Consider the following 27,583-nt stretch of genomic DNA (forward strand, 5'->3'; position numbering starts at 1 on the left):
CGCGTAGCTTAACTGCTAGCAAAGATAATTTCTTCCGAGAATAACTTATCTGATGGCCGGCATAATTTAGAGAGTCTACTAGGCGCAACGAACAGCAAACAGGCGCAATTTAGGATCTTAGAAGCCGTATCTAAGTTATGATATACTCGCCTAGATATCTTTGCAGGGTTGAGCTAGGCTCCTACGCTCTACGGGCTCACCATAGCCTGTGCTACGTGGAACTTTTTTGTTCCAGGTAGCGAATCTTAAACAACAACAACCTACGCTCGCATATTCTTAGATTAATACAAAGACTTCTTTCTTACCCTTTTATCATATATACCTTTGAAACTTTGATTAATCGATTTCCTCTCAATGACTTCTTCGCCTGATCTATTGCGGTTATTAACGACTCTGATCAAACTTTCTGGCATCCTTGTGGTCCCTTTGTCTCTCTACTTTCTCATGGAAGCAAAACAAAATTGATTGGAATTGAGGTTTCTTTGTGGAGAATGAGGTGTGCTTTAGCTTCCGACATCTACCTGAGATGTGGCCTACCTCTCTCGCGGTCAACCTGAGATGTGGTCTACCTCTCTCGCGGTCAACCTGAGATGTGGTCTTCCTCTCTCGCGGTCAACCTAAGATGTGGCCTACCTCTCTCGCGGTCAACCTAAGATGTGGCCTACCTCTCTCGCGGTCAACCTGAGATGTGGTCTACCTCTCTCGCGGTCAACCTGAGATGTGGTCTACCTCTCTCGCGGTCAACCTGAGATGTGGTCTTCCTCTCTCGCGGTCAACCTAAGATGTGGCCTACCTCTCGCGCGGTCAACTTAAGATGTGGTCTACCTCTCTCGCGGTCAGCCTGAGATGTGGTCTACCTCTCTCGCGGTCAACCTGAGATGTGGTCTACCTCTCTCGCGGTCAACCTGAGATGTGGTCTTCCTCTCTCGCGGTCAACCTAAGATGTGGCCTACCTCTCTCGCGGTCAACCTAAGATGTGGCCTACCTCTCTCGCGGTCAACCTGAGATGTGGTCTACCTCTCTCGCGGTCAACCTAAGATGTGGTCTACCTCTCTCGCGGTCAACCTGAGATGTGGCCTACCTCTCTCGCGGTCAACCTGAGATGTGGCCTACCTCTCTCGCGGTCAACCTGAGATGTGGCCTACCTCTCTCGCGGTCAACCTAAGATGTGGTCTACCTCTCTCGCGGTCAACCTAAGATGTGGTCTACCTCTCTCGAGGTCAACCTAAGATGTGGCCTACCTCTCTCTCGCGGTCAACCTAAGATGTGGCCTACCTCTCTCGCGGTCAACCTAAGATGTGGCCTACCTCTCTCGCGGTCAACCTAAGATGTGGCCTACATCTCTCGCGGTCAACCTAAGATGTGGTCTACCTCTCTCGCGGTCAACCTAAGATGTGGTCTACCTCTCTCGCGGTCAACATAAGATGTGGCCTACCTCTCTCGCGGTCAACCTAAGATGTGGCCTACCTCTCTCGCGGTCAACCTAAGATGTGGCCTACCTCTCTCGCGGTCAACCTAAGATGTGGTCTACCTCTCTCGCGGTCAACCTGAGATGTGGCCTACCTCTCTCGCGGTCAACCTAAGATGTGGCCTACCTCTCTCGCGGTCAACCTAAGATGTGGCCTACCTCTCTCGCGGTCAACCTAAGATGTGGCCTACCTCTCTCGCGGTCAACCTAAGATGTGGCCTACCCCTCAAGGCCTACACGAGGCGTGATTGAGACCAACTTGACGTACACCTCAAGTACACTGGGGATCCACTGAAGACCAACTCAAGCGATCCTAAAAATACGAACCTATTAAAAACCTTGACGATTACTCCCCCTGTAAAGACCACTACACTCCTGTGAAGACCACTACACTCCTGTAAAGACCACTACACTCCTGTGAAGACCACTACACTCTTGTGAAGACTACCACACTCCTGTGAAGCCTACTACACCCCTGTGAAGACTACTGCACTCCTGTGAAGACTACCACACTCCTGTGAAGACTACCACACCCCTACGAAGACTACTACCCTCCTGTGAAGACTACTACCCTCCTGTGAAGACTACTACACTCCTGTGAAGACTACCACACCCCTGTGAAGACTACCACACCCCTGTGAAGACTACCACACCCCTGTGAAGACTACCACACTCCTGTGAAGACTACCACACTCCTGTGAAGACTACCACACTCCTATGAAGACTACTACCCTCCTGTGAAGACTACTACACTCCTGTGAAGACCACTACACTCCTGTGAAGACCACTACACTCTTGTGAAGACCACTACACTCCTGTGAAGACCACTACACTCTTGTGAAGACTACCACACGCCTGTGAAGCCTACTACACCCCTGTGAAGACTACTACACTCCTGTGAAGACTACCACACCCCTACGAAGACTACTACCCTCCTGTGAAGACTACTACCCTCCTGTGAAGACTACTACACTCCTGTGAAGACTACCACACCCCTGTGAAGACTACCACACCCCTGTGAAGACTACCACACCCCTGTGAAGACTACCACACTCCTGTGAAGACTACCACACTCCTATGAAGACTACTACCCTCCTATGAAGACTACTACACTCCTGTGAAGACTACTACACTCCTGTGAAGACTACCACACTCCTGTGAAGACTACCACACGCCTGTGAAGACTACTACCCTCCTGTGAAGACTACTACACTCCTGTGAAGACTACTACACTCCTGTGAAGACTACCACACTCCTATGAAGACTACTACCCTCCTGTGAAGACTACTACACTCCTGTGAAGACTACTACACTCCTGTGAAGACTACCACACTCCTGTGAAGACTACCACACGCCTGTGAAGACTACTACCCTCCTGTGAAGACTACTACACTCCTGTGAAGACTACTACACTCCTGTGTAGACTACTACACCCCTGTGTAGACTACTACACCCCTGTGAAGACTACTGCACTCCTGTGAAGACTACAACACCCCTGTGAAGACTACTACCCTCCTGTGAAGACTACTACCCTCCTGTGAAGCCTACTACACTCCTGTGAAGACTACTACACTCCTCTGTAGACTACTACACCCCTGTGAAGACTACTGCACTCCTGTGAAGACTACCACACCCCTGTGAAGACTACTACCCTCCTGTGAAGACTACTACCCTCCTGTGAAGCCTACTACACTCCTGTGAAGACCACTACACTCCTGTGTAGACTACTACACCCCTGTGTAGACTACTACACCCCTGTGAAGACTACTGCACTCCTGTGAAGACTACCACACTCCTGTGAAGACTACTACACTCCTGTGAAGCCTACTACACTCCTGTGAAGCCTACTACACTCCTGTGAAGACCACTACACTCCTGTGAAGACTACTACACTCCTGTGAAGCCTACTACACTCCTGTGAAGACTACCACACCCCTGTGAAGACTACCACACCCCTGTGAAGACTACCACACCCCTGTGAAGACTACCACACTCCTGTGAAGACTACCACACCCCTGTGAAGACTACCACACTCCTGTGAAGACTACCACACTCCTGTGAAGACTACCACACCCCTGTGAAGACTACCACACCCCTGTGAAGACTACCACACTCCTGTGAAGACTACCACACCCCTGTGAAGACTACCACACCCCTGTGAAGACTACCACACCCCTGTGAAGACTACCACACTCCTGTGAAGACTACCACACCCCTGTGAAGACTACCACACTCCTGTGAAGACTACCACACTCCTGTGAAGACTACCACACCCCTGTGAAGACTACCACACCCCTGTGAAGACTACCACACTCCTGTGAAGACTACCACACCCCTGTGAAGACTACCACACCCCTGTGAAGACTACCACACTCCTGTGAAGACTACCACACTCCTGTGAAGACTACCACACCCCTGTGAAGACTACCACACTCCTGTGAAGACTACCACACCCCTGTGAAGACTACCACACTCCTGTGAAGACTACCACACCCCTGTGAAGACTACCACATCCCTGTGAAGACTACCACACCCCTGTGAAGACTACCACACTCCTGTGAAGACTACCACACCCCTGTGAAGACTACCACACTCCTGTGAAGACTACCACACCCCTGTGAAGACTACCACACTCCTGTGAAGACTACCACACCCCTGTGAAGACTACCACACCCCTGTGAAGACTACCACACCCCTGTGAAGACTACCACACCCCTGTGAAGACTACCACAATCTTTAACAGCCTATTGGAAGAACCAGCAGGGAACCCTGAGCCCCAGTGTCCCCTCAATGGTCATTAACACTTGTTCGTGTCAATACAGCCACAGAAGGTCATCACAGGGAGGGAGCTGGAAGCTGGGATCGTCCCCCGACACCCCGCCATCACTTCCCTGGCGGAGGGTTATTATGCTCCAGAAGATGAGAAAAAAATATTAGCCTGCGCAGAGCGGCGGCAAAAACGAAGGAGCTGGAAAACGCATCACGTGGCGCAGTCGACTGGTTAGTGAAGGTGTGGGTGGTCTGTTCGTCAGCCCCGCAGCTGCAGGTGTTGTTGTTGCTGGCCTGAAAACTCAGGTGGTGGTGGTGGTGCTGCTGCTGCTGCTTCGACACATATTCAGGTGTTACTGCTGTATCAGCTTCGCCAGGCTTTTGCTCTCCTACCACCAGCTGCCGGAGACCCAAGTACTGTCGCAGTTTCGTCAGATTTCTGTCCTCGGTGTCCACCAGACGGTGTTGTATGACTGAGATTAATTATACCTTCTCTATTAAATACATCCGTCACAGTGTAGTAAGCTGGGAGTTCAGTTCGCTCAGCACCTTAGCGGCTTCCTCAGCACCTTGGCGGCTTCCTCAGCACCTTGGCGGCTTCCTCAGCACCTTGGCGGCTTCCTCAGCATCTTGGCGGCTTCCTCAGCATCTTGGCGGCTTCCTCAGCACCTTAGCGGCTTCCTCAGCACCTTGGCGACTTCCTCAGCACCTTGGCGGCTTCCTCAGCATCTTAGCGGCTTCCTCAGCACCTTGGCGGCTTCCTCAGCACCTTGGCGGCTTCCTCAGCACCTTGGCGGCTTCCTCAGCACCTTGGCGGCTTCCTCAGCACCTTGGCGGCTTCCTCAGCACCTTGGCGGCTTCCTCAGCACCTTGGCGGCTTCCTCAGCACCTTGGCGGCTTCCTCAGCACCTTGGCGGCTTCCTCAGCACCGTGGAGGTACGCTCAGCACCGTAGTGGTACGCACAGTCACAGCCTTCACTATCACCACCCTGCCTAGAGTTCTCTGACCTCTGGTTATTGTCAGGTGAGAATACCCTGAGCTTCTTCGATTAGGGAAATAATTTAGAGTGGCGTGCCGGCTCCTGAGAGCTTAAGCCCGCTCTCTGGTGCCAAACGTACCTTCGCACACTCGGACAACCCGGAAACACTCTGCCGTTGCTTTTAAACAGTCACAGGCTCACTTTAGCTTAATAAAGCGCCATGCAGTGTTACAGGAGGCGAAGATAAATTCTCTTTTCTCGGCCTGTATGTGGAGCTGTGTGGCTGTGTGACGTTGTTCGTCTGTCAAGTGTTGACCTACTGGCCTCTGGGCCCGTACGCCACACGCATAAACGAGATATTATGTCGTATCTGAGACACATTATATATTGACAGAACCAGGGATACATAGACTTAATAGTTAGAGAAATAAGCATGCAGATCAAAGTCACATACAGTGATGAATTCTCAAAGGAAGAGATGAAAAAGAGATGGCATGGGCCGACAATCGATGGGTGTTTACGAGACTCCAATCCGCCCGTTCGAGACCCTCGACCTCCCCGGCGTCAGCCAATTTGCCACAAAACACCCACCAGCTCCCTGGCCACACACGGAGCGTGAGATTCCTGGCCTTTATTGCCTGTTGCTGGTGTCCGGACCTTATTTATAATGCTCTTCCTGCGACACTGGGGTAAAAAGGTTATACTTAACGCATATATATTGCTTCTACTCCGGTTCTGTCCTTGTGCGATTCGACTCAATGTAGAGTTATTATATATATATATATATATATATATATATATATATATATATATATATATATATATATATATATATATATATACTGGAAATTCAATTACAAACTGGTATGATTGCAATTCACAGGAGGCGTCCAGATTTCGCATCTCGGAGAGACTTGCACTAGTTTCAGAGCGATCAAGAGATAAGATCGTGCTCGTCTTGTCATATATCAATCAGAAAACCATTCACCTTACCAGCGCAGATGATGAGACTCATCACCGATGATTGATTGATAAAAGATTAAGCCAACCCAAAAGGTGACACGGGCATGAATAGCCCGAAAACCCTTCACCTTCCATGCAGAAGCTATATTTGGGCGGGCACGGGCAGAGATATGTTCGAAGTGACGCGGAAGGTGATACTTTCCATCAGGCAAGCGAGAAGTTTGTGTTCGTACAGACCCGTCCCATCCCCAAATCCTTATCCTGATCCACTTCCCAGTGCTATATAGTCGTAACGGCCGGCTTGGCGTTTTCTCCTGACATTTCCCTTCCCTTCAGCTGGGCTAGATAGGAGATACACACAGACAACACAATAGCGTGATACCATGTCGAGGCGCATTCGGCTAAGGCGCGTCTGGGATCATCCCGGACGTAGGTTCGAACCCTCATCACGGCCCTTGTGGATTTGTTCAATAGATGGGAGATACTTTCAGGCCAGCCGGATATAAGAGACGTTCATGCAGGATTTTTTTCATGCAGACTAACGAGACGTTCCATTTAGGCCAGCTATCACTAAGTAACGCCCAAGCAAGCAGGCAGGCAGGCAAGCAGGCAGGCAGGCAGGCAGGCAGGCAAGCAGGCAGGCAGGCAGGCAGGCAGGCAAGCAAGCAAGCAGGCAGGCAGGCAAGCAAGCAGGCAGGCAGGCAAGCAGGCAGGCAGGCAGGCAGGCAGGCAAGCAGGCAGGCAGGCAGGCAAGCAAGCAGGCAAGCAAGCAGGCAAGCAAGCAGGCAGGCAAGCAGGCAGGCAGGCAGGCAGGCAGGCAGGCAGGCAGGCAGGCAGGCAGGCAGGCAAGCAAGCAAGCAGGCAGGCAAGCAAGCAAGCAAGCAGGCAGGCAGGCAAGCAAGCAGGCAGGCAAGCAGGCAGGCAGGCAGGCAGGCAGGCAGGCAGGCAGGCAGGCAGGCAGGCAGGCAGGCAGGCAAGCAGGCAGGCAGGCAGGCAGGCAGGCAGGCAGGCAGGCAGACAGGCAGTACCCGTCGAGCAGACGTACCAACAGCTACTAAGGACCGTCATGACACGAAGATAACTTTTGACGTCTGCTGTCAATACAAAAAAAAAAGATAACTAAAGTGCCGCTTATCCTCGCGCAAACTCTGTAATAACAACAGCGTTCAGGATAATATATTTAAAACAAAAGTCACTTAAGAGGGACATTGTCCTGGGAAGTAAAAAATTTGGTTTACATCTAAATTGCAATTCATTGGTTCAGTCTTTTGTGTTACAGCAACACGAGACATCCAGCAGCTGGGACGGTCAGAGGCTCAGCTCCCGCCAAACACACACCGAAACTACGACGTTGGTACAACGTTCGAACAAGTTTTAGCACCTCCTAACCAGTTATAACAACCAATATAGCAAGTTGTAACAACGTTCTAATACGTCATAAACATGTTAAGCCAAGATGTACCAACTTTATTACAAGTTGTAACAAGCGGAAAATAGAGACAGTTACGGTTTGTGTTTCCAGGGGTGGCGCTCCACGGACACCTGGTGAGTACCTCCTGAAGATCACTCTTCACCATCTATACGGCCGCAAGGCGGGGAAAATGCCCCAGTCCACGGCTGGGGGGCGGGGAAATGCCCCCCGTCCACGGCTGGGGGGCGGGGAAATGCCCCCCGTCCACGGCTGGGGGGCGGGGAAATGCCCCCCGTCCACGGCTGGGGGGCGGGGAAATGCCCCCCGTCCACGGCTGGGGGGCGGGGAAATGCCCCCCGTCCACGGCTGGGGGGCGGGGAAATGTCCCCCCGTCCACGGCTGGGGGGCGGGGAAATGTCCCCCCGTCCACGGCTGGGGGCGGGGAAATGCCCCCCGTCCACGGCTGGGGGGCGGGGAAATGCCCCCCGTCCACGGCAGGGGGGCGGGGAAATGCCCCCCGTCCACGGCTGGGGGGCGGGGAAATGCCCCCCGTCCACGGCTGGGGGGCGGGGAAATGCCCCCCCCCCCCCGTCCACGGCTGGGGGGCGGGGGAATGTTGAGGACGTGGGCTTCCTTCTTCAGTGTCCACCGCACTCTCCTGTCACCTGTTGTCTTAGATGTGTTCAGGTCTTATTGCCTTAGATGTGTCCAGGTCCTATTGTCTTAGATGTGTTACACATCCCCAGGAAGCAGCCGTCTAACTCCCAGGTACCTATTTACTGCTAGGTGAACAGGTGCATCAGGATGAAAGAAACTGCCCAATTTGTTTCGATCTCCGCCGGGGATCAAACCCGGAACCTTAGGACTACGAATCCCGAGCGCTGTCAACTCAGCCGCCAGGCCCCCCTAGCGTAGTGAAGCTTAATGAAGTGTGACGAGGCTATGCCAACGACCAAGTATCTCGAAGCACGTGCTTGTGTTTACATTACACAGGCACGTGCTTGTGTTTACATTACACAGGCACGTGCTTGTGTTTACATTACACAGGCACGTGCTTGTGTTTACATTACACAGGCACGTGCTTGTGTTTACATTACACAGGCACGTGCTTGTGTTTACATTACACAGGCACGTGCTTGTGTTTACATTACACAAGCACGTGCTTGTGTTTACATTACACAGGCACGTGCTTGTGTTTACATTACACAGCTGTTCTTCACCGCTGATTTCTGGGAAATCAGCGGTGAATTGAGAGTCCTAGAGGCTGTTGCTTGGAGCGGCCCGCCAGCCCACCTATCCAATGCTACCTGGTTGCTTCTGTTCATAGTGTTCTCTGATGTTCATACAGTGTTCTCTGGTGTTCATACAGTGTTTTCTGGTGTTCATACAGTGTTCTCTGATGTTCATACAGTGTTCTCTGATGTTCATACAGTGTTCTCTGATGTTCATACTGTGTTTTCTGGTGTTCATACAGTGTTCTCTGGTGTTCATACAGTGTTCTCTGGTGTTCATACAGTGTTCTCTGGTGTTCATACAGTGTTCTCTAATGTTCAGAGTTCTCTAATGTTCAGAGTTCTCTGATGTTCATACAGTGATCTATGATGTTCATACAGTGTTCTCTGATGTTCATACAGTGTTCTATGATGTTCATACAGTGTTCTATGATGTTCATACAGTGTTCTATGATGTTCATACAGTGTTCTATGATGTTCATACAGTGTTCTATGATGTTCACACAGTGTTCTCTGATGTTCATACAGTGTTCTATGATGTTCATACAGTGTTCTATGATGTTCATACAGTGTTCTATGATGTTCATACAGTGTTCTATGATGTTCATACAGTGTTCTATGATGTTCATACAGTGTTCTATGATGTTCATACAGTGTTCTATGATGTTCAGTGTTCTCTGATCATCTGATGGTTGTCATTATTTTTAGAACGATTTGTAAACAAGAAGAAATAAACAAAATTAGGATTTTGATTATGGCAATATACTTATGAATTAAATTAAGGGGGCTGGACGGTAGAGCGACGGTCTCGCTTCATGCAGGTCGGTGTTCAATCCCCGACCGTCCTAGTGGTTGGGCACCATTCATCCCCCCCCCCCCCCCCCACATCCCCGGTTCCATCTCAAATCCTTATTCTGATCCCGTCCAAATGCTATATAGTCTTAATGGGTTGGCGCTTTCCCCTGATAACTTCATTCCCTTCCCTTCAATCCTTCAGTCCATTAAATTGAAGGTAGGATCTGGCCAGCTTGGAGGTCTACGTGTTGTTCCATATAATCATAAATATGCAACTCTGAAATAATATAATATATATATATATATATATATATATATATATATATATATATATATATATATATATATATATATATATATATATATATATATATATATACACATATACACATATAGAAATCACAACAGCGTGATATATCAAATGAACAAATCAGCAAGGGCCGTGATGAGGGTTCGAACCTACGTACGGGATGTTCCCAGACACGCCTTGATCTACTTGGCCACGACATGGTTAAAAGAATTGCAACCTAAAGTGCGTCTGGGATCATCCCGGCCGTAGGTTCGAACCTTCATCACGGCCCTTGTGGATTTGTTCATTTTATAATATATATATTTTCAATACACTTGAAACCGCTACTGCACCATCATGGTCAGGTTGTTGGCAGCAAGGTCTCATAAGCATCTAAATAACGCTCAATCTAATATGTAAACCTTACCTGGAGTTTATCTATTGGCAATCCACTTTTTAATCCACGTTTTGTAAATTGCAAATCATCACATTGTAACTAGTAGCATTTCATTCATTGTGATCGCTGAGGAATTGAACTCGGGCTTGTAAATCGTTAATTCAGCAGCATCTTCTTACAGTCCCGATGTATATCAGTAAACCGAGGACGCAATGAATTCGTCAATAAAAATCAAACTATACATAAGATTTTTAATCAAATATATTTATATCTACCAGGATACGTATTGCTAAATGAGTAATATTGTATTTGCAAAAACAAAAAGTCTGAGTTAAAAAATGATAAACAAATCGTTATATCTTTTTATCAAGAAAATAAACTACATGCATATCTTGAGTTTATCTTGAGATGATTTCGGGGCTTAGCGTCCCCGCGGCCCGGTCCTCGACCAGGACTCCTTTTTTTTTTTTTTTGTTACACACACCCCCAGGAAGCAGCCCGTAGCAGCTGTCTAACTCCCAGGTACTTAATTTACTGCTAGATAACAGGCGCATCAGGGGTGAAAGAAACTCTGCCAATATGTTTCCGCCTCTACCGGGGATAGAACCCGGAACCTCAGGACTACGAATCCGAGGCGCTGTCCATTCAGCTGTCAGTCCCCCTACATCATGACAGACTTTAAAATGCATACAGATTTTTATCTACTCATAGACATTGAAAGAAATACATATGTATGCCCTCGAACGACCCTTGCAGACATACAAATGACATTATTACATAACGATAAAACGCACCTTGAGACCCGAGTTCCAGTTTCCCCCGAGGTGACCTGAGCACCCCTGTGGGAGTCCGGGGGCTCACTCAGGGGGCTCACTCAGGGGGTGCACTCAGGGGGTGCACTCAGGGGGTACAGTCAGCACGGAGGTGAGTTAAGGGGTGTTTATAAATTACTGCGTGATTTAAATGCAAGAGTCTTAGCGGTGGGGCCGCAGTAGGGTGGTGTTTGAGGCACGGAGGAGGTGGTGGGGCATGTAGAAAGGGGCTTGGGGGTAGGAGGCTAGGGGTAGGAGGTTAGGGGTAGGAGGCTAGGGGTAGGAGGCTAGGGGTAGGAGGTTAGGAGTAGGAGGCTAGGGGTAGGAGGCTAGGGGTAGGAGGCTAGGGGTAGGAGGCTAGGGGTAGGAGGCTAGGGGTAGGAGGTTAGGGGTAGGAGGCCAGGGGTAGGAGGCTAGGGGTAGGAGGCTAGGGGTAGGAGGCCAGGGGTAGGAGGCTAGGGGTAGGATGCTAGGGGTAGGAGGCTAGGGGTAGGAGGTTAGGGATAGGAGGCTAGGGGTAGGAGGCTAGGGGTAGGAGGCTAGTGGGTGGAGGGCCCGGCGACCAGACCTCATGCCTGTGTTCTGGTGCCTGTTGACTGAGGCTACATTCTGCCTGCTTGAAATATATTATGTCGTTTTGCAGGTAATCGTCGATAATATCAGGTGGCGTGTCTACGGCCGGGGTGAGGAGGAGGAAATATTGAAATGGAAATATATATTCAGTCAAAGGATTCGGTAAGGGAGCCTGAGGGCTTAAAAGAGAGCGCTCGGGATTCGTAGTCTTGAGGTTCCGGGTATGATCCCCGGTGGAGGCGGAAACAAATGGGCAGAGTTTCTTTTACCCTGATGTCCCTGTTACCTAGCAGTAAATAGGTACCTGGGAGTTAGACAGCTGCTACGGGCTGCTTCCTGGGGGTGTGTAACAAAAGAAGAGGCCTGGTCGAGGACCGGGCCGCGGGGACGCTAAACCCCGAAATCATGTCAAGATAACCTCAAGATAATTTGGATTGGTTATGATTTGAGAGGAGAGTTATGGCAGGCAACAAAAAAGGTTTTTGAAAAAAAAAGAGAGAAAGAGACTGAGAAGTTAACGTTAATTTTAGTTTGTTGAGAAACTGAAATTAAAGAATGGGTAGGAGCAGCCAATTGTCTTGCTATTGGTCATTCAATAAGATTACCAGACCTCTAGGTGTTACCACTGCTAGGCTTAGGCTCGGCTACAAGTACCTCTGGGAGTTTGTAACATCTTCTGACGTGGATTTGAGTAAATGTAAAATCTGTCAGCAGAACTATTCGCAAACTTTGCGTCATTATATAATGGAATGTGAAAAAATCGCGGAATTCAGAGATAACACCATCAATGGTGTCCAATAAATGTGCAAGCAGTGTTGTGAAGGCATCTTATACCAATCAGTAATTAACGATGACTATAGCCAAATTATTTTGGTCTTTAACAGTGTGGCTAGAGGTGTGTATTGTGTAAGTATCTTGTACCCGGTAATACAAGTACCCCCCCCCCCCTGCTTCCCGGTAATACAAGCACCCAACCCCCCCCCCCTGCTTCCCGGTAATACAAGCACCCAACCCCCCCTGCTTCCCGGTAATACAAGCACCCCCCCCCCTGCTTCCCGGTAATACAAGCACCCAACCCCCCCCCCCTGCTTCCCGGTAATACAAGCACCCAACCCCCCCCCCCCCTGCTTCCCGGTAATACAAGCACCCAACCCTCTCCTGCTTCCCGGTAATACAAGCACCCAACCACCTACTACTCCCAACCGGCAAGAGGGTCAAAATAACAGCACGTGGTCCAGAACGAAGCGACCGCAACATCACATCACCTTTCACTGTGCCACAATGAGGGAACCACAGCCTGAACCATCGTGTGTAACTATGGTATTAACTCTACCACAGAAATGGTACCACATTAACACTGCCACAGTAATTACCACCGTCAACACGAGGGGTAGACGATAGTTCCGCTTGCGAGGACTGAGTCAGTACTGGAAAAAAACAAAGACAGATCCGTACAAACTACAGTGAACTATCTCGCTTGCCAATCACCTGAGAGTCGGCACTTACGCTGTGGTCATCGGCGAGCATAATTACCTAGTATTACCCCTGTCTTTATACCCCCTTAAAGCATGGCCAGTTCTCACTACCTATAAATTACTCGACGTAAACCCAGCGAATTATTAGGTCCCAGGGTAGGCAAGAGAGACTTCCAGCAGTTTGCATGGGCAAGAGCTAGTAAAGTATACTCATTTACTGGAGTTTGCAAAGAGCGTTAGCTCTTTGACCTCGCGTATTGAGGTGTTGTCGGCTAAAACAACTCCCAATCACCTCGTTGGTAACATATTTACTCGTAAGGTTGTATGGGATTAACTTCATCTGCTTCTTTCAAGTGCATTTAATATCCTCCTCTGATCCTGGGAGAGGGATTACATGCATCCATAAGACTTGTCCTGGTCACCAGCTTCATTGGTCTTGCTGTGGACAGTTTGGCTTCAACTTCTCTATATAAATCCCCACGATATATATATATATATATATATATATATATATATATATATATATATATATATATATATATATATATATATATATATATATATATATATATATATATTAAAGCCTCAGTCATGTTATCTCCCTTAACAAAAGTTATCTGAATCATGTCATCTCCCATCTACTTATTTCAACGTGTTCTCTGTTACGCCACATCTGTCTTTTTGGACTCATCAAGTTGTGCTTGCGGGGGTTGAGCTCTGGCTCTTTGGTCTCGCCTCTCAACTGCCAATCAACTGGTGTATAGATCCCTGAGCCTACTGAGCTCTTTCATGCCTATATTTGAAACTGTGTATGGAGTCAGCCTTCACCACATCACTGCCTAATGTATTCCATCTGTTAACTACTCTGACACTGAAAAGTGTCAAAAGTAAGTGTGTGTGTGTGTGTGTGTGTGTGTGTGTGTGTGTGTGTTTACTAGTTGTGTTTTTGCGGGGGTTGAGCTTTGCTCTTTCGGCCCGCCTCTCAACTGTCAATCAACTGTTTACTAACTACTTTTTTTTTTCCCCCACACCACACACACACACCCCAAGAAGCAGCCCGTGACAGCTGACTAACTCCCAGGTACCTATTTACTGCTAGGTAACAGGGGCACTTAGGGTGAAAGAAACTTTGCCCATTTGTTTCTGCCTCGTGCGGGAATCGAACCCGCGCCACAGAATTACGAGTCCTGCGCGCTATCCACCAGGCTACGAGGCCCCCAACGATGTGTGTGTTTGTGTGTGTTTGTGTGTGTTTGTGTGTGTTTGTGTGTGTGTGTGTGTGTATGTGTGTGTACTAACCTATTTGTGCTTGCGGGGGTTGAGCTTTGGCTCTTTGGTATATGTGTGTGTGTATATATGTGTGTGTGTGTGTGTGTGTGTGTGTGTGTGTGTGTGTGTGTGTGTGTGTGTGTGTGTGTGTGTGTGTATTTTCTGTAGAAAAGTAATTCAACTAATAACGAATTCCAATCAGCGCCGAATAAATCTTTATCGTTTCCAATCCGTCTGTTTCACCCAGGGGGGGAAGATTGGACCGGGGGAGATCGAGGTTGCACGAGGAGAGATGCCAATCACAAGGACCTCGGGCCTCACCGCTCGTAAAAATAATGGATATAATCCCTAATGCTCGTTCTCTCCCTTTCCCTGTTTGGTTCCCGTCAATTACTAGTATGACGAGTGATAACCGGCCGGCTTTAGACGCCTCACGCAAGCTTCGATGTGTTAATTGCCACCACCGGCCAGTTTTGGGGGTGTTAAATTTCCCGGGCCCGGGTTCAAGGAGTGCAAGGGGTCCATAGTCCCTCTATCTTTCTCGTCCCTGTCTACTCAGGTAGGGCCTCCACCTGTCTTCCAGGGTAGACTCTCCTGTCTTCCAGAGTAGAGTCACCTATCTTCCATGGAAAGCCTTGCACCTCTCTAGTACTGCAGACCCAAACCCAGCTGTTTGCCAGCGATGGTACAATCTCACCTGTCTACCTGGGATGCACCTAGTCCTCATTTACTGCCTGTCACCTGTCTACTTGGACCTGCTCTGTCTCCTACCTGTCCTCCGTGGCTGGTTACGATTCCTACCTGCACACGAGGACTACATCCGACGTTTTCCTGCTTCCCTTGGCAGGCCTTGTAGATACTTTTTTAAATTCGATAATTCTCTCTCTCTCTCTCTCTCTCTCTCTCTCTCTCTCTCTCTCTCTCTCTCTCTCTCTCTCTCTCTCTCTCTCTCTCTCTCTCTCTCTCTCTCTCAGGGGTCTCCAGGATGTAAACAGGTGCATGGGCGCCGTGGGTGGGGAGGTTAAACAGGTGGGCGCGGAAAATGTATGGAAAAATATAGACAATTTTGTGGGAAGGACACCCTCCCTCCCACCTGCATGGGAGGGAGGGTTATGAGTGGGAGGGAATGGAAGGGAATAGGTGGGAAGTGGGAGAGAGGTAGGAGTAGGGAGGAAAGGGGTCGGGAGAGAGGGGGATGGGAGGGGGTAGGAGGGGGATGGGATGGGATGGGATAGGGGGGGGGGAACCATCCCGTCACGAACTAGTTCCTTTGTGTCCGGTTCGACCCAACCTTCCCTTACTTGATTTATTGCTTGTTACTGTACCCGCTATGTAGTGTTACTGTACCGTTATGCAGTGTTACTGTACCCGCTATGTAGTGTTACTGTACCGTTATGTAGTGTGTTACTGTACCGTTATGTAGTGTTACTGTACCCGCTATGTAGTGTTACTGTACCGTTATGTAGTGTTACTGTATCCGTTATGTAGTGTTACTGTACCGTTATGTAGTGTGTTACTGTACCGTGGGAGCCGGGGAGCTTTGGGGGAGCCGGTCGGCCGAGCGGACAGCACACTGGACTTGTGATCCTGTGGTCCTGGGTTCGATCCCAGGCGCCGGCGAGAAACAATGGGCAGAGTTTCTTTCACCCTATGCCCCTGTTACCTAGCAGTAAAATAGGTACCTGGGTGTTAGTCAGCTGTCACGGGCTGCTTCCTGGGGGTGGAGGCCTGGTCGAGGACCGGGCCGCGGGGACACTAAAAAAAAAAAAAAGCCTCGAAATCATCTCAAGATAACCTCAAGATAACCGTTATGTAGTGTGTTACTGTACCGTTATGTAGTGTTACTGTACCGTTATGTAGTGTGTTACTGTACCGTTATGTAGTGTTACTGTACCGTTATGTAGTGTTACTGTACCGTTATGTAGTGTTACTGTACCGTTATGTAGTGTTACTGTACCGTTATGTAGTGTTACTGTACCGTTATGTAGTGTGTTACTGTACCGTTATGTAGTGTTACTGTACCGTTATGTAGTGTGTTACTGTACCGTTATGTAGTGTTACTGTACCGTTATGTAGTGTTACTGTACCGTTATGTAGTGTTACTGTACCGTTATGTAGTGTGTTACTGTACCGTTATGTAGTGTTACTGTACCGTTATGTAGTGTGTTACTGTACCGTTATGTAGTGTGTTACTGTACCGTTATGTAGTGTTACTGTACCGTTATGTAGTGTTACTGTACCGTTATGTAGTATGTTACTGTACCGTTATGTAGTGTTACTGTACCGTTATGTAGTGTTACTGTACCGTTATGTAGTGTTACTGTACCGTTATGTAGTGTTACTGTACCGTTATGTAGTGTTACTGTACCGTTATGTAGTGTGTTACTGTACCGTTATGTAGTGTGTTACTGTACCGTTATGTAGTGTTACTGTACCGTTATGTAGTGTGTTACTGTACCGTTATGTAGTGTGTTACTGTACCGTTATGTAATGTGTTACTGTACCGTTATGTAGTGTTACTGTACCGTTATGTAGTGTTACTGTACCGTTATGTGGTGTGTTACTGTACCGTTATGTAGTGTTACTGTACCCGCTATGTAGTGTTACTGTACCGTTATGTGGTGTGTTACTGTACCGTTATGTAGTGTTACTGTACCGTTATGTAGTGTTACTGTACCGTTATGTAGTGTTACTGTACCGTTATGTAGTGTTACTGTACCGTTATGTAGTGTTACTGTACCGTTATGTAGTGTGTTACTGTACCGTTATGTAGTGTGTTACTGTACCGTTATGTAGTGTTACTGTACCGTTATGTAGTGTGTTACTGTACCGTTTTGTAGTGTGTTACTGTACCGTTATGTAGTGTGTTACTGTACCGTTATGTAGTGTGTTACTGTACCGTTATGTAGTGTGTTACTGTACCGTTATGTAGTGTGTTACTGTACCGTTATGTAGTGTGTTACTGTACCGTTATGTAGTGTGTTACTGTACCGTTATGTAGTGTGTTACTGTACCCGTTATGTAGTGTGTTACTGTACCGTTATGTAGTGTGTTACTGTACCGTTATGTAGTGTTACTGTACCGTTATGTAGTGTGTTACTGTACCGTTATGTAGTGTGTTACTGTACCGTTATGTAGTGTTACTGTACCGTTATGTAGTGTTACTGTACCGTTATGTAGTATGTTACTGTACCGTTATGTAGTGTTACTGTACCGTTATGTAGTGTTACTGTACCGTTATGTAGTGTTACTGTACCGTTATGTAGTGTTACTGTACCGTTATGTAGTGTTACTGTACCGTTATGTAGTGTGTTACTGTACCGTTATGTAGTGTGTTACTGTACCGTTATGTAGTGTTACTGTACCGTTATGTAGTGTGTTACTGTACCGTTATGTAGTGTGTTACTGTACCGTTATGTAATGTGTTACTGTACCGTTATGTAGTGTTACTGTACCGTTATGTAGTGTTACTGTACCGTTATGTGGTGTGTTACTGTACCGTTATGTAGTGTTACTGTACCCGCTATGTAGTGTTACTGTACCGTTATGTGGTGTGTTACTGTACCGTTATGTAGTGTTACTGTACCGTTATGTAGTGTTACTGTACCGTTATGTAGTGTTACTGTACCGTTATGTAGTGTTACTGTACCGTTATGTAGTGTGTTACTGTACCGTTATGTAGTGTGTTACTGTACCGTTATGTAGTGTTACTGTACCGTTATGTAGTGTGTTACTGTACCGTTTTGTAGTGTGTTACTGTACCGTTATGTAGTGTGTTACTGTACCGTTATGTAGTGTGTTACTGTACCGTTATGTAGTGTGTTACTGTACCGTTATGTAGTGTGTTACTGTACCGTTATGTAGTGTGTTACTGTACCGTTATGTAGTATGTTACTGTACCCGTTATGTAGTGTGTTACTGTACCGTTATGTAGTGTGTTACTGTACCGTTATGTAGTGTTACTGTACCGTTATGTAGTGTGTTACTGTACCGTTATGTAGTGTGTTACTGTACCGTTATGTAGTGTGTTACTGTACCGTTATGTAGTGTGTTACTGTACCGTTATGTAGTGTGTTACTGTACCGTTATGTAGTGTGTTACTGTACCGTTATGTAATGTGTTACTGTACCGTTATGTAATGTGTTACTGTACCGTTATGTAGTGTTACTGTACCGTTATGTAGTGTTACTGTACCGTTATGTGGTGTGTTACTGTACCGTTATGTAGTGTTACTGTACCGTTATGTAGTGTTACTGTACTGTTATGTAGTGTGTTACTGTACCGTTATGTAGTGTTACTGTTCCGTTATGTAGTGTTACTGTTCCGTTATGTAGTCTTACTGTACCGTTATGTAGTGTGTTACTGTACCGTTATGTAGTGTGTTACTGTACCCGTTATGTAGTGTGTTACTGTACCGTTATGTAGTGTGTTACTGTACCGTTATGTAGTGTGTTACTGTACCGTTATGTAGTGTGTTACTGTACCGTTATGTAGTGTGTTACTGTACCGTTATGTAGTGTGTTACTGTACCGTTATGTAGTGTGTTACTGTACCGTTATGTAATGTGTTACTGTACCGTTATGTAATGTGTTACTGTACCGTTATGTAGTGTTACTGTACCGTTATGTAGTGTTACTGTACCGTTATGTGGTGTGTTACTGTACCGTTATGTAGTGTTACTGTACCGTTATGTAGTGTTACTGTACTGTTATGTAGTGTGTTACTGTACCGTTATGTAGTGTTACTGTTCCGTTATGTAGTGTTACTGTTCCGTTATGTAGTCTTACTGTACCGTTATGTAGTGTTACTGTTCCGTTATGTAGTGTTACTGTTCCGTTATGTAGTGTTACTGTACCGTTATGTAGTGTTACTGTACCGTTATGTAGTGTGTTACTGTACCGTTATGTAGTGTGTTACTGTACCGTTATGTAGTGTGTTACTGTACCGTTATGTAGTGTGTTACTGTACCGTTATGTAGTGTGTTACTGTACCGTTATGTAGTGTGTTACTGTACCGTTATGTAGTGTGTTACTGTACCGTTATGTAGTGTTACTGTTCCGTTATGTAGTGTTACTGTTCCGTTATGTATTCTTACTGTACCGTTATGTAGTGTTACTGTTCCGTTATGTAGTGTTACTGTTCCGTTATGTAGTGTTACTGTACCGTTATGTAGTGTTACTGTACCGTTATGTAGTGTGTTACTGTACCGTTATGTAGTGTTACTGTACCGTTATGTAGTGTTACTGTACCGTTATGTAGTGTTACTGTACCGTTATGTAGTGTGTTACTGTACCGTTATGTAGTGTGTTACTGTACTCCCATGTAGTTAGCTGCATCCTCTTAAAGCTTGTTGTACCCTCAGGTAACGAGCTGTCCCCTCTGGTAACGAGCTGTACTCTCTGGTAACGAGCTGTACCCTCTGGTAACGAGCTGTACCCTCTGGTAACGAGCTGTACTTTCTAGTAACGAGCTGTACTCTCTGGTAACGAGCTGTACCCTCTGGTAACGAGCTGTACCCTCTGGTAACGAGCTGTACTCTCTAGTAACGAGCTGTACCCTCTGGTAACGCCCTGTACCCTCTGGTAACGAGCTGTACTCTCTGGTAACGCCCTGTACTCTCTGGTAACGAGCTGTACTCTCTAGTAACGAGCTGTACTCTCTGGTAACGAGCTGTACTCTCTGGTAACGAGCTGTACCCTCTGGTAACGAGCTGTACTCTCTGGTAACGAGCTGTACTCTCTGGTAACGAGCTATTCCCTCTGGTATCTAGCTCTACTCTTTTGCTTCTTATTGGATCCCTCTTGTAATTCTGGTCTATCTTGTATCTATCTGCTCTTTCTTGAAGCTTACTGTACCGTCTGGTAGATTGGTGTACACTCATGTACCCTCTGTACCGTCGTTTATCATACTGTAGCTTATTTTACACTCTTATTGCTTCCTGGCACTCTGCTGTAACTTTCTATGCCTCCTTCTAGTTTGCTGGACTCTCTTGAAACCAGCTTTAGAATGTTCTATATCACTGTGTTTTGCTGTAAAGTTTTGAATTTTGGTGTGATGTACAATTTTGAAATGCGATGTTTCGTTGTGTTGTTATGTATCTAGCTGTATAGGTCTGTATCTTGTTATATAGTGCTACTTTATACATGTATTTTTTGTATCATTATTTGCCACGATGTATTACTGTATATATGTATATAGCTGTATTTTCCTGTATTTAGTTGAAGGATACTGCATTTCGTGACGCCAAACTTTACTTTATTGTTCCGTCTTGCACTGTGATTCACCGTTATGTAACTAATTGCTGTATTTTTTGTATCCAGGTGTGTCACTTTCAAATAATTGTGACGCCAAGTGCTTTTGAATAGCAAAATATACATTGAAATTTCGTTGTATATCATGTGTGCCGTGTTGTATGAGCATATGTATATGTATCTTGCCTAAATTCCCTAACGGCTGTTTTAAGTGCTGGTATCTTGATACGTAAGCCTGTATTCCACTCACCCCTTAATGCACTTCATCCCCTGGTAGCTCCCTGATTGGTCCTGTTTAATGCTGTAACGTACGACAGACTGTTGTATCGTACCGTCGCAAAATATGCTGTAATATCTAGAGTTTTATCCTTGCACCGATAGGCAAATTGATGAAAAGCTCACGGTCTGAGTGTACTTCCACGTGCATTGATGTACTGTAATGTATTTTGATGTGATCAATGTGTTTCCATGCCACCATACCCTTGTCTCCTATATACAATGATGTTCAGGCGATAAGTCACAATAACGTGGCTAAAGTAAGTTGACCAGGCCACACACTAGAAGGTGAAGGGACGACGACGTTTCGGTCCGTCCTGGACCATTCTCAAGTCGATTGAGAATGGTCCAGGACAGACCGAAACGTCGTCGTCCCTTCACCTTCTAGTGTGTGGTCTGGTCAACATCCAATGATGATGTCCTAGATTTATTATTCGCCATTCTTTCTCATCTGATGATGTTATGATGTTGGTCTCTCAATAATACTCATCATTGTTCCTTGACTGATGATGTTAGTCATTCGTTGCTGTCATTAATTGCTGCCTTATTCCTGTGTATTCAGCCCATCCTCCTGTTTGGTAGTACTTATAGTAACGTTGAGGACCATTGTATATATACCGATGTACGACGCAATTAAAAACTAGAACTCAGTACGAGGACAAACTGGAAAACTATTTTTTACTTATGCTTCTCTGTCAAAATAAACTAACCTCTCCTAACCTCCCTAGGTCTGATACACGATATATGAGGCCTAATATAGTACATATATGTGCTATACTAAGCCTAGGAATATTTAAGTTTGGGTTTTAGCTTCATTTATTTTAAATGAAGTATACTACTACTTACTACTCAGAAGTATACTGCTACTATCAGTCAGTATACTACTATCCAAACACTCAGAACCTACGAATTCGTGACTATTAACGACCGTCATAATAGGTACTATCTAACCAGGAGGATAGGTTGGTGTATTTTATTTCATGAACAAATCCACAAGGGCCGTGACGAGGGTTCGAACCTACGTCCGAGAGGATCCCAAACGCTGCCTTAATCAACTGAGCTGCGACATGGTAAAAATAATTGCAACCGGGAAATCATCCTGATTTAGCATGGATTTAGGATCCCAGGCAGCGTCTAGGATCCTCTCCGACGTAGGTTCGAACCCCCCGTCATGGCCCTTGTGGATTTGTTCATTTGATGAATCACGCTATTGTGATTTCTGTATTTTATTTCATGTTTGTTATACTACTCGCCTTACAGCAAGTACAGAGAATAAATTGCTATCCATACTTCCTTGGAAATAAAGTTTCAATTCACCTGGAGGGTTTGGGTATCGAACCATCGACTCCACTATCGACTGGGCTATAATTAGTTTTAAAAAGGACAATTTTTTTGTTTTTCTATCTAATTTTATATCTATTAGATATAAAATTTTATAGCTATTAAATATAAATTTAGATATAATTTTAGATATATATAATTTAGATATTAGATATAATTTGATATCTATTAGATATAAAATTATATCTAATATTTTATTTTTTGTTTTTCTAGAAATATAAAAAATATATTTTTTTATATTTCTATCTATATTTTATTTATTTCTATCTTTTTTAAAAAAAAAAGTATATTTTTTTATCCTTTTTTAAAGGAAAAGGATTTTCCTTTTTAAGAGTGCTCATAGCCCAGTCGATCGTGCTACGGCCTCACACGTGTCGGGTACACGGTTCGAATCCCATACATATCAAGGTGAATGGAAATAGAGAGAAGCTTGACTTATTATTCCCGTTGATGACGCTGAATATAATGATCATCATTGATCATAGATGAGCCGCTTTGTTACCCGGAAGTATCTGTTACGTCTAAGTTTGATGAGTTACGTCTCAACAAACTCTCTGCGTGTAAGTTTACCCTGTACGTCTAAGTTTGTTGAGTTATTTCTTTTCCTTCAAAATTTTGGTGTGAATAACTGTTTAGATATGAATTAAGAGTTTTAAGGGATGTTTTACATACTCAAGATGTGCCTAGTCAAAAATATATTCTAAAATCGATAACTACGAAACACTGCTACCAGCGAATGTGGTTTAATTCAGAACAAATAACTAATTACTCAATATTCTATAGATTATATTTAGAAAGCAACGTCACTGTGTTGGCCAGCACACAGGGACAGTCTACCATGTGCTGGTGTTGTATGTGTGTGTAACCAGTGTGGTATACAAGGGTGCCAAGCTTGTATACACCCCACACATACCCCTCGTATATTCATCTCATACCACACGCATACACTCAAATGTCTGGAGCATTCTGGTGAGCCTTTTCTTCCGTGATTATTAGATGGGGCGTCACAGTGATGGGAGATGTCCGTGAGCTGTTGAGGGCGGAGCTCACACTGACTCTTAACCTCTGTAAATGTGTGTTACTGTGGAGTCTTGCCCCAAACACACATCCACAGTCGCCCCCCTCCTTCTCCAACACAGGTTAGGACCCCCCTTTCAAACACCACCACCTCTCGAATACGGGCTAAGTCCCACTTTTCGAACACCCCCACCTCTCGAATACGGGCCGAGACCCACTTTTTCGAACACCGCCACCTCTCGAACACCGGCTGAGACCTCCTTTCCGAACACCCCCCACCCCCTCGAACACCGGCTAAGACCCCCTTTTTCGAACACCCTCCCGAGTCCCTATGGGATAATATAAGTCTCAAGCTGAAATGAAGGAATCAACTTATTTTTTGCACTATTTTAATCATTGTTAGCCACATGTGTAATTTTACGGGTGGTATCTGACAGGTATCTGACAGATATCTGGCAAGTATCTGCCAGGTATCTGGCGGGTATCTGGCAAATATCTGGCAGGTATCTGGCAGGTATCTGGCAGGTATCTGGTATCAGTATCACAACAGCCTTTAACTGCATTTTTAACTCACTTTATGCTAACTCTTTACCTTCTTTGAAATAACACGTTGATGTGTTCTTATTTCTACATATATATTTGTTAATGTATGTAGTTATATATATAAACTAATTGAATTTATCAAATTCGTTTACATTCGTTTGATGACCAACGTGTTGTTTCTTATTTGTTAATCTACATTCTGAATGTAGAAATTCTGAATGGGTATAAAATGTACATTCTAATCTACATTCTGATGGGTAAATTTTAAACATATTGTGAATTTTTGAGGTTGCGTTTTTGTACGTGAATTTGACGTGCTTGTACGAGCAAAGACGCATCTTAAATGTGCGTTTGTATACATGTTTGTTCACCTATGTATACGTATATATATTTGTGCGAATGCATGTAAGTTCACCTGTATACATGTATGTACATCTGTGCTCATCTCTGTACATGCGTGTTTATCTGTATATATTTATGGTAATCTGTGTACATGTATTCTCATATGTGGTTATGTATTCTTATCTGTGTTTATGTATTCTCATCTGTATTTATGTATTCTCATCTGTGTACATAAACGTTCATCGAGGTGTGTGTGAATTAATCTATTTGCATGTATGTTAAATTTATGTGCGTATAAGTTTATCAGCATTCAGTTGTAATTATCTGTGTGCATGTATGTTTTTTTTGTGTATATTCATGGACATATTAGTTCATTCATGCATATTTTCATTCCAGAATTTTCATCTGAATGCCTGTACTCACCTATTTGTGCTTGCGGGAGTTGAGCTCTGGCTCTTTGGTCCCGCCTCTCAACTGTCAATCAACTGGTGTACAGATTCCTGAACCTACTGGACTCTATCATACATATGTGTATTTAACTCTGTGCATGTATGTATGTCTGTCGGTATTTTCATATGTATGGGGTTGTATGGAATAATATGAACATATATAGGGGGGGTTGGGCCCAAACAAGGGGGTTGGGCCCAAACAAGGGGGTTGGGCCCAAACAAGGGGGTCCGCTGGAACGCTGAGATGACAAATAAAACAAAAGGCATATTTTCCCAATTTGTTTCCTTGCGGATGGCTGCTCGGCTTTTGCATATTTTATGCAAATCTCGGCCTCCTCCATCAGAGTATTGTTGACTCGGCTTTTATATACTGGTCGGTTTTCGTATACACGAAAATCAGACCGATATCATAAAGTTGATGCAATATGATGTCCAATTTATATTGGTATTGTTGTCTAAATTTGGACTAGGAGAGGGAAATGTTAACCGGTTTTAAAATGGGGGTTTTGTATATCTTTTGTTTGTGAGTGATCGTATCATCGACTTTTCACAAACGTAATATATGTATTTGGTTTTTATAAAAGCAGCAAATCATCTCTAGGATTGTGAAAAAGATCTTTGCAATGGCACTGACTGTAAATATTGCAGAAGCCTCCATACAACTGCAGAAGTCTGTGACTCATACGTCAGGCTGCGAGCAGCCGCGTCCAACAGCCTGGTTGATCAGTCCGGCAACCAGGAAGCCTGGTCGACGACCGGGCCGCGGGGACGCTAAGCCCCGGAAGCACCTCAAGGTAACCTCATGGTATGTATAATGTTTTTTCTGCATCGCCAGCCAAGGCATCTCCCCCCCCCACACACACACACATGGATGGTACACACAGGGATGGTACCACTACACACCTGGGACGGTACTACCACCACCACACCTGGGACGGTACTACCACCACCACACCTGGGACGGTACCACCACACACCTGCAACAAACCCACTACATATCTGGGGCACAACCAAATAGCCTTGGAGGCATCACTGGCACCATCCTGAACTCTAACAAGTGCCAGAAACACTTACTGTGTGTTCTAATTAAACAAACGAGAAGACTTGTCCTGGTGGCAGATTGTTTGGAAAACAAGAAAACTAGCAGTGCTTTAATCGTTTTCATCATTAACACTGGTAAATCCGCATTTATAATACCATATTATATATATATATATATATATATATATATATATATATATATATATATATATATATATATATATATATATATATATATGTCGTACCTAGTAGCCAGAACGCACTTCTCAGCCTACTATGCATAGCCCGATTTGCCTAATAAGCCAAGTTTTCTTGAAGTAATATATTTTCTCTAATTTTTTTCTTATGAAATGATAAAGCTACCCATTTCATTCTATATGAGGTCAATTTTTTTATTGTAGTTAAAATTAACGTAGATATATGACTGAACCTAACCAACCCTACCTAACCTAACCTAACCTATCTTTATAGGTTAGGTTAGGTTAGGTAGCAGAAAAAGGTAGGTTAGGTTAGGTAGCAGAAAAAGGTAGGTTAGGTTAGGTTAGGTAGGTTAGGTAGTCGGAAACCAATTAATTCATGAAAACTTGGCTTATTAGGCAAATCGGGCCTTGCATAGTAGGCTGAGAAGTGCGTTCTGGCTACTAGGTACGACATATATATATATATATATATATATATATATATATATATATATATATATATATATATATATATATATATATATATATATGATGCAGAGATGATGCCAAACGTTTATGTGTGTGATACTTGTATCCTGGGATCCTGGTTTGTCACAAAGGGTACGACATGTGTAACCCATCCAATGTAAACTTTGGATTTAGGTTTAGAATAGAAGGTTTTACAGGGGGACGCTGGGATAAGGTGACGATGGACTCACTATAGGAGAGGGATGGGACAGGGGTATCGAGGGATGGGAAGATGGGATGGGTGCACACAGATTAGTTCACAATCCTCAACAATGTAGTTGATTTTCCTTTATTTATGTGTGTCTTATTGCACGGGGCCTTTTATTCAGTTTGTATTGCATTTAACAATGCTTGCGCAGTACACTGAATGTGTGTGTGTGTGTGTGTGTGTGTGTGTGTGTGTGTGTGTGTGTGGTGTGTGTGTGTGTGTGTGTGTGTGTGTGTGTGTGTGTGTGTGGTGTGTGTGGTGTGTGTGTGGTGTGTGTGTGGTGTGTGTGTGTGTGTGTGTGTGTGGTGTGTGTGGTGTGTGTGTGTGTGTGTGTGTGGTGTGTGTGGTGTGTGTGTGTGTGTGTGTGTGTGTGTGTGTGTGTGTGTGTGTGTGTGTGGTGTGTGTGTGGTGTGTGTGTGTGTGTGTGTGTGTGTGTGTGTGTGGTGTGTGTGTGTGTGTGTGGTGTGTGTGTGTGTGTGTGTGTGTGTGTGTGTGGTGTGTGTGTGTGTGTGTGGTGTGTGTGTGTGTGTGTGTGTGTGTGTGTGTGTGTGTGTGTGTGTGTTGTGTGTGTGTGTGTGTGTGTGTGTGTGGTGTGTGTGTGTGTGTGTGTACTCACCTATATATGTACTCACCTATATGTGCTTGCAGGATCGAGCATTGACTCTTGGATCCCGCCTTTCGAGCATCGGTTGTTTACAGCAATGACTCCTGTCCCATTTCCCTATCATACCTGGTTTTAAAATTATGAATAGTATTTGCTTCCACAACCTGTTCCTGAAGTGCATTCCATTTCCCCACTACTCTCACGCTAAAAGAAAACTTCCTTACATCTCTGTGACTCATCTGAGTTTCAAGCTTCCATCCATGTCCTCTCGTTCTGTTACTATTCCGTGTGAACATTTCGTCTATGTCCACTCTGTCAATTCCTCTGAGTATCTTATACGTTCCTATCATGTCCCCCCTCTCCCTTCTTCT

The sequence above is a fragment of the Procambarus clarkii genome, chromosome 8 (genome assembly GCF_040958095.1).
Source record: "Procambarus clarkii isolate CNS0578487 chromosome 8, FALCON_Pclarkii_2.0, whole genome shotgun sequence".
NCBI classification, from domain to species: Eukaryota; Metazoa; Arthropoda; class Malacostraca; order Decapoda; family Cambaridae; genus Procambarus; species Procambarus clarkii.